General features: G+C 32.8%; 1 pseudogene; it reads right to left on the minus strand.

Moving 5' to 3' along the window:
• Positions 1–2,261: 2,261 nt before the first annotated feature.
• LOC120185368 lies at positions 2,262–5,485 on the minus strand (annotated as a pseudogene).
• Positions 5,486–13,693: the final 8,208 nt, after the last annotated feature.

The raw sequence follows: 13,693 nt of genomic DNA on the forward strand, positions 1-13,693 counted from the left end.
GTGAGTATGATTGTTGTGTCTATGTTAAGAGCCTTGATGATGGTTCTTTTATTTTTCTGTTATTTTATGTTGATGATATGTTAATTACTGCAAAGAACATGTATGATGTTATCGGTTTGAAAATTTTATTGAGTTGGGAATTTGATATGAAAGATTTAGGTGCTGCAAAGAAAATTCTTGGAATGGAAATTTGCAGGGACAGAGACTCAAGGAAACTGTGGCTATCTCAACGGGGTTATGTTGAGAAAATGCTAGAAAGGTTTACCATGAACAGCGCAAAACCAGTGAGCACTCCATTGGAAAATCACTTTAAGCTCTCATTAGAACAGTGCCCTAAGACAGATAAGGAAACTGTAGATATGGCAAAGGTTCTGTATTCTAATACTATTGGCTGCTTGATGTATGCAATGGTATGTACTCGTCCTGATTTAGCTCATGTTATTAGTCAAGTTTGTAAGTACATGTCTAAACCTGGTAAGCAACATTGGGAAGCAATCAAGTGGATCTTTAGGTACTTAAAGGGTACTGTGGGACATGGAATTATTTTTGGTAGTCAGCGGGATATTCTTTTGGTTGTAGGATATGTGGATTCAGACTATGCAGGTGATTTGGATAATATAAGATCTACGACGGGGTATGTCTTTACTCTTGGTGGAGGGCCTATTTGTTGGAAGTCTACTGTTCAATCTGTTGTGGCATTATCTACAACTGAAGATGAATACATGGCAGCGGCTGATACTGCAAAAGAAGCTTTATGGCTTACTGGTTTAGTGAAGGAGTTGGGTGTTCAGCAAGGTGGAGTTCAGTTGCTTTGTGACAATCAAAGTACTATTCACTTGGCTAAGAATCAAGTATATCGTGCTAGAACTAAGCATATTGATGTAAGGTTTCACAAGATCAGAGAGTTGGTTACATCTGGAGAGATTTTGTTTCAAAAGGTACATGCTGATGAAAATGCCGCTAATATGTTCACCAAGCCAGTTAAGACAAACAAGTACATGCATTGCTTGGACTTGTTGAATGTTTTGAGTTGTTAAAGAAGTAAGGTAACCCAACCCACATTGAATGCTTTCCTATGGGGCATGATATTCGCCAAGGTGGAGATTTGTTAGATATGACTCATAAATATACCGGTAAATCCTTACAAATAAAGTCTTGTAGTAGGAGTTACGATTATGTGGGTTGGGGGTGCAGGAGTGCAGCCCCGCGGTACGGTACAGGGTTATTTTTTTAAATATGTACCAAGGTTTATTTATTATAAAAGGATATGTAATCTAAACCTAAGAGACATTGAATTGAATAAAAAAATTCTAGCGCTGCCTAAGGCACCGAGGACGTACGCACATTGCTGAACCTCGTTAAAATTCTTGTGTTCTTTCTATTTTCTTTACCCGATTATTCAACAAAAATAATATTAATACTAAAAATTTGTTTGATATATTTGCCCCTAGAATTTGGAATAATCTTAATGTTAATATGATTAACTTTTTAGTAGCTAAGGGCCCTAACAGAAATTTGTCAATAGAGAAAGGTTTTAAACATAATTTTTCAAAGCAATTTTCTTCAACATTATATACTAGAGTCACTATAACAAAATTGTTCATTAGCGGCATTTTTTAGTTTGATAACGGCATTTTTAAGCGTATCTAAAAACATTCGTGGCGATAGCAAAAACGCTGGCCATACCAGCACCGCTAAAGTTAGCGGCATTTGTGGAAAAAAACGCCGCAAAAGATTGGATCTATAGCGTCGCTTTTGGAACAAATGCCCGCAAAAGATCGAATCTATAACATCGTTTTTGGAACAAACGCCGCTAATTACCGTTCTTGTTCTAAGATTAATTTATATTTTACATATTTCATTTCTTCTCTACATCACCTAAATTTAATATCATGTAGCTTTATTTAATTAACATCAAACATAAATTTAAAAAACAAAAATAAATTAAAATTTATAAACATTAAAATTAAATGTAATGTGGTTTGACATTGTTCTCTAGAATTTAGTCTAGGTACTTTCATTTTCAATTAAAAAAATATTATTCACTAGAATTTAGTCTTCATTGTTCTTTCGTTTGAGTCTTCCCACTGCTTGTCACGCCATAAGCAAATATGGTGCATGTGAACAAAATTTAACACTGTAAGATAAAAGAACAAGTTTTGAGAAAATACAAATTAAACGCCATAAGGAGACTTTGGTCTTAGAACAACAAATCATGGTGCTCAAAGAAGGAAATGTGTTACCTCCTCAAGGCTAGAGCTTCATAATTTCTTCGCAGAAAATACAAATTAAACTGCTTTTCACACCATAAGCAAATATGGTGCCTCTTGTGCATACTGTTTGCCAACAGTTCTCAATGATGCTGCATTTAGTAAGTTTTCTAGTGAGCATGCTTTTTCAAAAGCTTTAAGGCAGTTCTCCGACCAAAACCAGGAACCAAATGTTGAATCCCAGGAACACCATCAACCTCATCACCCATGATGCATCCTACAAAATTACTTAATGATTACTTATACACATCATCCCAGAGGAGGACTAGAACACTAGGAAAACTGAGGAGAAGCAAAGTCATGGAGCATTCTTTTACCAAAAATGAAAAATTAAGATGGGAGAGCTGTATATTCTAATTATCAAACAAGTCCCTTCATTCCCTTTTTTTTACTTTTATATTAATGGAACTTCCGCGTTAAGGGTCAATTCTCAAAATATTCGTTTATTATAAATCTAAAAGGACATGGAGGAAAACCAAAATATTTGAAGCCATTGCACCTGCATCACAACTAGCACCATATAAGCCAACCCCCTGTGTAATAATTAGTTTGTTTAACTTCATTTGAAGCTATTCTTCTTTTCAAAGTTGAAGGATTTAAAGTGATCCAAAGTAGGAAAACAATTCAACACTTGAAGCATATTAAAGTAAAAAGAAAGAACCAAACACTTTGCACTCCCCCCATAAAGATAACCACAAGTAGACACCAGACCAAAAGTAAGAAACTGTTAAGTTGTAATGAAACAGGAATAATGTCATGCCATACTCCCACATCTTTATTTCTCTAAAACAACAACAAACATAACCCTAGTAAATACATTTTAATTATATAGTGAGATTTTGCAGGTTATATTATCTTATTGGACTAGTTACTGCATGCCCAAAATAAGCAAAATAACACAATTAAAATTATGTACAGAATTGCCGATAAACTATAGCACTGAACACGACTCATTAATATGCATACAAATAAGATTAAAACGGTATCAGAAGTTATATAATTGCTGTCTTACACTTACTATCACCGAAAAGAAAAAGGCACGCATACTTACTAAGGCTCAAGTCAGAGTGCGGATCACAATTATATTGAGCCATGAAGTGCTTCAGAGTGTAAAAACACCACCGGTCTAACTCCGCCAGAGGCATAACAATTTGAACATTTTCAGAAATCAACTGCTTAAAATCCTTATCAGGAGAAGCAATAACCACACGATATCCTCTTTCTAATACTTGTTCCACCAGTGTGGCTACGACATCATCAGCTTCATTTCCTTCAACTTTTACGACCTGCATGATTTAGGTTCACACAGATGAAACCAATAAAACAAAAAGGATGGATCAACCAACATTTTAGTATCAATGTCCATCTGCATAATGTTCTCATAACAACTATGACATTGAGGAATATGGTCGCAAATGAATTGAAGTCGTAATGCAACTTTCTGGCCAACAAATATATATAATTTTCTTCTGAAAAGATCTATTTGGATTCTTAACAATTATTTGAACTGAGCTAGTTACTATTCTCTTCGGCTATATACTAAATAAAACCAATCATCCTTACCGTCCTGAAGTATTTTTAATGTAAACACAAGTTGATTTGGCAGTTTGCGTTGCATTTGTTTCTCTAAAACCTAGACAGGTCATGCTAGCAACCAACACACCACCATTGTAACTGAGAACATTCTTCCATAAATTTATAAACCATATTACTTTTATTATCTAAGCTTCTTAACCTCTTTTCAGAAGAAAATGAAATTAAAGAGGTTCGCTTACAGGCACATTGCATTTTCTAAGAACATCCATGATGAGTTGCTGTGATCCCCCAAATCGACTCCTAACATATTTTTTGAGGTTGTTGGTCGTGGAAAGAATTTCCTCCTATGTGCTTTATATGAAGGCAACAACTGTCTCCGCTTTTCATTACAGTTTTCACCATCAAAAACCTGAAACAAGAAAATAAATAAAAGAAGGTGAAATGTCTAACCACAACCAAGTTATTGCGTCTGCAAACATAAGACAATGGTTTGTTTGTACTTCTTCTATATGCTTTTTACATTTAACCGTTCATCCCTCAAAAATTTATGAAATGTAACACGAATAATAATTTGCAAAAGCATCATCATCACTGTTATATTTATTAAAACTGAACAATTATGCAAATTGTAACACAAATTCAAACATAATTGATCATGTATAAGTAAAAGCTATCATTTTACTATTCATATAATATATATTTTAACTTTCAATTCTTCAAGAATAAAAGTAATTTCCTTCACATCCCAACAAAAATTTCTATTGTAATTGGAAACAAAAGAGAAAATGAAAAGTTCGTTTCCAAGTAAAATAGATATAAAAATCTTACGGCAATAACAGGGTCGGCGGGGCAGACTTGAGAGAAGAAAAGAGAAACCCAGTGACAAAAAGATTGTAAGCTTGGTTTATTTCCAGCATAACAAAGAGGATTAACGTCCAAGAAGAATACCCTTTTCTTTCCTTTGCTCTTCGTTTCATTTTCAAGACATTCTCTTACCAGCAAAACTTGTTCACCAACTGTTTGGTTAAAAGACCCAACAACTGAGGACGAAGAAGACGCAACGATGGTTTTAATCTTCCATGACTTTGTTCTTTGTGGGACAATTTCGGTTGTCTTTTTTCTGGACTTTCCATTTGAAACTGAACGAAATGGATTTGGAGGCAGACTGGGAGAGAGTAAAATGGCTAGGGCTACAGAAGATTTAAAACTGACTAGGGCGGAAAGTAGACAAAAAAAAAAATGAAAAATGGCTAGGGCTAGTGGAGATTTAAAACTGATTTTGCTGCGTTTAACTATACAAACGCCAATTGTGTAACTAATTGTAGCGTTTTTAATTAAAATCGTCACTAATGTTAAAAACATTTGTGGCTTTACTGAAAAACGCCACTATATATAATTTTATTGCGGCATTTTTGTAAAAACGCCACAAAGTACGATTCATTTGCGGTGTTTTTTACCAAAACGCCGTTAAAGTTATAATTTGTTGTGGCGTATATTAAAAAACGAAACTATAGGTGAACCCTATTGCGGCATTTATATTAAAACACCGCTAAAGTACTAATATGTTGTAGCATTTATTGAAAAATGCCATATAAATAGACATTTTGCGGCGTTTATTGAAAAAACACTACTATAGATGAACCCTAAAGCTAATGTTTAAAGTTACCATTTTGTGGCATTTGGATTGTAAACGCCGCTATATGTTTAAAGTTAGTGGCGTTTTGTTACCCCCTCAGACCGATGCGGATAGCCTGATCCAATCTGGAGTGTCACATCAGGGCCACCAGAGCGACCCACTGTAAAAATAATAGAAAATTTAAAACTTTTTTTACAACATGTAAACTCATAAAATAATTTATTATTATTCAGAAATAAAACAAATTTTTTAAACTCAGATACAAAACAAAATACAATCTACATGCCCCTAATCACATGTACTATACTCTGCAAGCAACGCCAGAAGAACTCCCTTACTGATGTTGATAGCTGCACTGGTACGATTCTTTTAACCTGCAATGGTGAGTAATAGAGTGAGCTTCGAAAAGCTCAGTAATACAGAACTACTAGTGATGCTGCAAGACATGCCAATAAATGGAAAGCCATATAATTTCTTAATTAATCAAACGTATACCGGTTTTCGGAATAATCAGGAGTTCCACTAGTAGTTCAACGAATAGAAGCCATGAATATCTCAGTTCATAGGAAGTATTTATAGTATCACATTTTCAAGAGATCGAATAGGGTGTCTAGTGTGTTCCAACAGTACGATAAAATCATAATAGGTACACTAATCAAATGATATTTCAGTAAATCCCATAAACCATACTGTAGTTGAGCTTTTTAAACTCGTATTTTAAAACCATCGTATAAAGAGTTAACCTAAGGGAACATCTTAGGGCCTGAGAGCCTACCCAAGAAAGTTCAGGGCCACGGGGCCTACCTAAGAACACATCTTAGGGCCGCAGGGCCTACCCAAGAATGATCTCAGGCTGTAGAGCCTACCTAAGAGTCACATTAGGTCCATAAAAACTTTCCAGCTTAATCAGAGCTGTACTTTACAAATCTGTATTTCCAAGATACAATTTATACAACGATACAATTCCATAAGCCATCACCATTAATTCGGTGCATCCATAAAACATATCCATAGATTTCAGTGTACTTCATGTTAAAACAATAAAACAATTTATTAAAATATAAGGAACACACTAGAGAAATCCCAATATTTATTAGAGGCATTTTGTAGTTATCAATATGAATAACATGAACTTGTGCAATTTGATTGAATTACAGGAGCAAGAACTTATTGAAGAGAATCAATTTCTAACCGATCTAATCAGACATTTTAGATTGATACTGTAGAATTCCACCATGTTTTCTTGTGCATCAGGAAAACGTTCAGGAACCTTTATACATAATAATTCTAGATTCAGATTTACTACGAGTAATTCCATTACCCAAACAATCAAGGGTATTTAGGAATATACTTAAATTCATAGGATCTTAGCTCAATTGAACCAAATAGGGTATTCATAATCTTTTCCTTCTGTGTTACATGGGTTTTCAGACATGACTAAAGTGATTTAATATGAAAATGTAGAAACAAAGATTCAAGACATTTACAATCCATGTTAATCGATCAGCTTATCGAACAATTCAAACTGAACAACTCTTAGAACTAATGCATGTCGACCCGTCAATTTACTTCCTTTCCAGAGAATTTACTCTTTAATACTAACAATTCTTGTCTATAAATCATCTTCGTAATCATCGCTGAATAGATCTTCCAATAGTCTTTATTTCATTTCCATGTTTCAACGATATCAGGAAATACATACGTACTTGATTCATGTTTTATGACCCATAAGGACAATTCATCATGTAAGTTCAACAGTGTTTCCAAACTCATCCAATCACCTATTTAATCCTCAGTTATTGAGATTACTCAGTTCTTTTAGCAATCAAGTCTATCCCGATTACTTTAGAGCTTTCTAGATAATCTAGACATTTCTAAATTTCTGATACATATTATTCTTTCATTTAATTTAATTTGGTCTTCATGGTTGATTTGTCTAACGAATATCCATTTCTTATTACCAAATGCGATCTAGAGATTAGCTGAGCTGAGTACTTTCAAAATTATCATCGAACCAAACTTGAGAAGACGAACACACATTCAAATAATGCCTAAGTCGTTCAAGTACTAACATATCATTAGCGTTGGTCAACTCACTTAAGCTGAATTCCATAACTTTTAAGGGTAGTTCAACACCCATGTTTATTTGGATTCCTTAATTAATCCAAAACATTTACTTAATCTAGACCATAAGGGTATTTTGGTTATTTTGGTGCTCAGTTTTATTCCTTTATTTACAGAGCTCGAGGATATTCAATCATTTCTGAGCTTGTTGATATTATTGGGTCATTTCCATTACAGGGGTATTCTGGTCATTTTACAGATCCAGTGTATTTCAACCCTTCATTTATATCTGATCTTATTATTTAATTCAAACGTATCATCTTTTCCAGACCTTTCGAATCATTCTGACAAAAGAACACCCTTGATAATTTATTCTTAACTCAGATATTTTCAGGTCAATTGCCTTCTCCGAAGTTACAAATAGGTTATCATAAATTTTCTATACAAAGATGGATCTTTACAATTTAATCTGTAATTTATCGAGTTAAGTACGAATCCTCAAAGTACTTTCTCATTCAGGGTTAACTCAACTATTTTTACCACTCAAGGGCATTTTCGTAATTTCTTAACCAGATAACTTCATTATTAACTCTTAACAAAAATAATATAATATAGAGACTCTATGGTTAATTGTTTTCCCGAACATTCTCTCATCTTGAAATGATTCCTTAACAGACTTATAGATTCTTGCCCAAACCCTCTTGGAGTTAAAAACCGATTATCCAAATTTTCTAAGCAAAACTAGTATTTCCTATGCACATCAGTAGTTTCATCATATCAACATGTCTTTAAAAACCTCTTATATCACTTCCATGGTCAAATCTTATCTTTTTACAATGTAAGGGTATTTTCATAATTTTACCCTACCGGAGTATTCTCATAATTTCTCATCCAAGTACCTTTAACATTTAACCTTTAATGACATATATTATAAGCTACAAATCCATGATAATTCCTTTATCACTAATCACATAACTCATAATATAATTCTAACAATCCATCAATTTCTTATATTAATCATCTGAACCATAATCAGTTGCCAAATTTCTACAGTATTCGGATCGATTGTAGAAATTCATTAACTACACAAATAAGACCAACATTATCTTATTCATGCATTTACCAATATTCACATGTTCCATAAAGCATAAAGAGGTAGTAAAGTATTAGCTCGATTTCTATGCAATGCCGATCGACCATTAAATTCCATTCGAACGCCCTTGATCTTGAAATCATCTTCCAATAATTCCTCATATACATAACAATAAACATTTCATAAAAAACAGGGCTTAATTCCAAAAAACGGATCGAATCGGGTGATTAATCAGTGAAAACAACTTAGTGGGTTCGAATTTGGCAAAACGGACCCCAAAAATGAATTCAGGACGTCGAAAAACGTCATAATAGGTATACCCGGTCAAAGTCAAAGGTCGTTTAACGTCCGGTCAAAGTTCTGGTCAACGCCGGTCAACGGTCAACAGTCGACCATTTTACAAAATATCATCCTAACCGAAATTAATTACAAATTTAGCCACCTTCTAAAGATATTTACAAAACTAACACCCAAAGTTTACACAAATATCACCCTAAAAAATTAATTGCAAAATTAACACCTCCTAAGCGCAGTGGCGTCGCGTGCGGCGCGTGAACAGTGATAGGGTGTCGAAAAATTCCTAAAAATTAGTTTAAGGCATTTTGAGACACTTACTAAGCTCAGTTCACAATTTTGAACGGAGGAGAGCTCGATTTTGAAACATAAAAAACTTTGACTTTCTCACCCCTCCACGCGCTGGCGACGACGGAGAAATGGAGGACACCGGCAGACTCGGAATGATGCAAGGAAAACGATGGTGTGGGAGGTGTCAAAAACGGATGACCGAATCGTCGTGAATCGACAAAAAACCAACTGAAATCAAGTTAAAACCGATGATACTTCCAATTGAAATTAACGACGAACGAAGATGATTCATAACGAAAGGTTTGAGGTGTTTTGTTCTTTGGTTAACAACGAACACGATGATGGTTTCGGTTCATCGATTGGAGGTCGTACGACGAGTAGATCGGGGTTGAAAGGAGGGTTGAAGGGGAGGAAAACTGGAAAATGTTTCCAGAAAATATACGGGGGAGTTTATATTTTCTCCTAAAGAAAAATAGTCAAATCATGAGTTTAACAATTGAATTTCCTGCACTTTATAAAACGGTATGCCAACTTTGAAATATTATAATTTAATCCATAATTTCTTCCAAAATACCAATTAATTCACCACTTTATAATTTCATAATTTAGCCCCTAAATTGGGGTGTTACACGTTTACTCTCAAAACGCCACGAAAACGTTGCTAAAGAACAATTTTGTTGTAGTGAGTATTGTCAAATGGGGGAAATATGTTGGAGAGTGGTTGATTTATTCCAAAGATCTGAATCAATTTTTGTTGTTGTAAAATATTTTAAAAAAGGTTTGTAAATTTTTTTCATTTTTTTATTAAATATTTTGAGGACCTCATTTTTTTTAGTAGCGCAGAGCTTCCAAATCTTTTGAGACAAAAGATGAGTCTGGTCTCAACCAGAACCCATATCCATAAATATTTAATGTTTACCAAAGTTCTAACTTTTCTATCACTTGAGTAAAGAGCACTCAGAAAGCTTTCCTTAGAATTTTCCTACTAAACACTTTGATAGTAAGTTCGGTCACGACCTCGCTCCAAGCAGTATGACGACACTATTCCGTTCAATCGATGTCCCAACATTGATTAATACATTATATTGTTTGTACTTTTAAATTTAATTCAAGGCACAAGTTTCACGAATCAATTAACCACAAATTGCTTATATTTGTATAGTAATGTAAAATATCTAAAATAACACTATAATACTTAAAATTTTGTATTTCTAATATAAAGATATCAAAATAGCAAAATGAAACTAAAAACATTATAAAATGATGTTAAAACACAGATGTATGAAAAAATTATAAAATGTAAATTATCACACTAAAACACTAAGAAAACACTTAAAATTAAACAAAGTCTATGTTAGAGTTTGATTCAAATTTAAAGCTCACAAATTAATTAATATATAAATTTGAGGAAGTAAGAAATCTAGTTTCATTAGAAGTAGAAACATCTTTTTCGATGAAGAAAATCCACTTTAAGTATATTTATACTTTATAACTTTCCTTTCTAATAGAATAATTATCCATACAAATAGATATTAAGGATTAGAGTTAGAGATAAGAATATCCATGAGGACAACTCTAGTATTCTTATTCTCTTGAAATTAGTAAATTTTCTCCTATTTTGCCTGTGATTTTTCGAAAGGGTTTTCCACGTAAAATCTTGGCGATTATTTTATCATGCGATCATTATGCATGACGTTATCTTCTAAAAAAATTGGTATGAAAGAGTCTTAGTTGTTTGAGTCGATCACGGTAATGACATAGGTGAACATACTATTATATTTTCATATACCAAATGTAATTAATATTTTTTTAAAGAAATTTTAAGATTATATTTGATTCAGTTATTCAAATATAAATTTTTTTTCTAGAGTTAAAAACCCATTTATTCACATATTCTAGAAAATTTGAGTCATATAATTGAAATATTTTAGAAACAATTTTTTCTAAGGGCTTTGGACTTTAATCGATTCAAAAATTATATTTAAATATAGTAGTACCGATACTAAACAAACAATATTAATAATGATCATTTAGTGAAAAAAAGATTGATATTGTTCATGATGTATCAATGAGTATTGATGTTGAAAGCTTAGAATATATTAGTAATACGATACTGCACAAGGTAGTACCGATAATCCCTTTAGTTTTGTAAAAACAATAGGCAAAATTGGTACTGATACTCAAGCAGTACCGATAATACTTATAATAGTAGTATTGATACTCCAAATGATAGTACCAATAATACCCTTATATTTTTTAAACTTATAAATTCCAATATGAAATTTTGGTTCCGATACTCCATATAGTAAAGATACTACTTATAATTGTAGTATAGATACTCATTGGCACAATATCGATCTTCCTCTTCTCCAACGGCTAAATTTTTGTATTTAATGCATGCAGTACTGATACTTCATGCCTGAGTACCAATACTCCAAGTGTCTGAGTAGTATTTATTATGAGGAAACTTCTTACTAATGGCTCTATTAATTCTCGCAACGACTCGAATAGAATTGAATGAAGGACTGTAAAAGCAAGATCCTAACACACATGTGAACACAACACAAATAAAGCCAAAGCAATCAAATAGAGTCAACTTCAAGTCAAACACTCTAAAATATTCTTTTTACTTTCAAGAACACTTGTTTACCTTTTTTATTCTCTCAAGTTTTCTATTTCTTTTGAATTGTGTTTACACACTCATTGTAAGAGATTTTTAATTTTTTCTATTTGTAATTTATTCTTGAGAATAGTTGTATACTTTAGACTTTGGAGTATAAGTCTAAGTGTTTTGTGAGGTCACACCTTACCCTAAAAGATTTGAACAAATTAGTGAATTTGTTAGGGTTTAATTGTATCATCATCAATGGCAGCTCTATCTATTTCCATAATTTTTTGTGAGTCTGGATCCATTTCAATGCCTCCTTGTTTCAATGGTGCTAACTATTCTTATTCAAAAAATAAGATTATGTTATTTATTCAAGCCATCGATTATTTAATATGGGATGTTATCACTGACAAATTATCCATTTCTTTAAAGATGTAAGGAGAGCTTTTGTATCGAAGTTCAAGTCAGAAAGAATCGATGAAGACGGAAGACTCGTTCAACTCAATGCCAAGTCCATGTACATCCTATTTTTGCACTAGGCCCCGATGAGTACAATAGAGTGTCTTCATGCTCAAATACAAAAGAATTTAGGATAACCTTCAAGTCTCACATAAATTTACATCTCAAGTGAAAAAATCATAGATTGACATTCTCACACTCAATCATGAGAATTTCAAAATGAAGCTCGATGAATACATCAAAGTCATGTCTAATCAATTTACCTCTATCATTAATGAATTAAAGGTTTTTAGGAAATTCAACTCTAATGAAGAACTAGTGATAAAATTATTTAATAGCTTGCCAATGTCTTAGGAAACTAAAAGGGTGGTTGTTGAAGAAGCCAAAGACATGGAGGTTCTTACACTTAATGAGCACGTTGGGTCACTTCTCACTCATGAGATAAGACTCAAGAATGAAGAAGAGAAGAAAGTGGAAAAAAAGAAAGTTGGGATTTCTCTCAAGTTTAACAAAGAGGAGAGTGATTCAAGTAAGAACGAATATAATGAAATGGGAATATTTGCCAAAAGATTTAGAAGATTCTTGAAGTCCAATAAAGGAAGAAGATTTCAAAGAAAATAGGGCTTTTAGAATGAAACCGAAGAGAATGATCTCTTCATTTGCTATGAATGCAAAAAGCCGGGACACATTATGTTTGAGTGTCCTTAATTGAAGAAAAGGAGGTCAACCAAAAGGCACAAAAAACACATATAACTACTTGGAGCGATGAAGATTTCTCTAACGAAGAAGAAAAAGAGGTAGCCAACATGTGTCTCATAGCCATCGAGAGAGAATCTAAGGTAACATCAAGTTTATTTAATTTAAATTTATATTCTTTAGATGAACTAAAAGAGGCTTATGATGAATTGACCTTAGAATTTGAGAACATGCTTTCGAAGCATAGGAAAAATATTTTAAAAATGAAAAATAAAAATGTTCTCTTATCTAAGACCAATGATGAACTAGAAATTATGATGAAAGATAAACAAATCAAACTTGTTGAGTTTGAAAAAAATATCAAGATTTTCATAACTTATTTTCTAAGGTTCATAATGATCATGAAAAGAAATTTGATGATCTCAAAGATTCTTTTAACAAGGTTGGGTTAAGCCAATTTGAAAAAGGTCAAACTTCTAAATCCAACTATCTTAAAAATTGTTTTAGACAATAAAAACATATAGGTCCAAAAGAACATATAATGGAAAAGTTGTTAGGAGCATATGCATTCCCAAAGGATGTAAAGGATTTGTATATATGATGAATTGTAATTTACAAGTGATGGCATATATAAGATTACAAAAGAATCTAAATCCTACAAATGTGAGGAAAGTCAAATGTATATAAAAGGTAAGATTTATACAAGGCATAATTAAATTGATTATAATTTTTAATTAGATTAGATT

Source organism: Hibiscus syriacus, unplaced genomic scaffold, assembly GCF_006381635.1.
Source record: "Hibiscus syriacus cultivar Baekdansim isolate YM2019G1 unplaced genomic scaffold, ASM638163v2 tig00113099_pilon, whole genome shotgun sequence".
Taxonomy (NCBI): Eukaryota; Viridiplantae; Streptophyta; class Magnoliopsida; order Malvales; family Malvaceae; genus Hibiscus; species Hibiscus syriacus.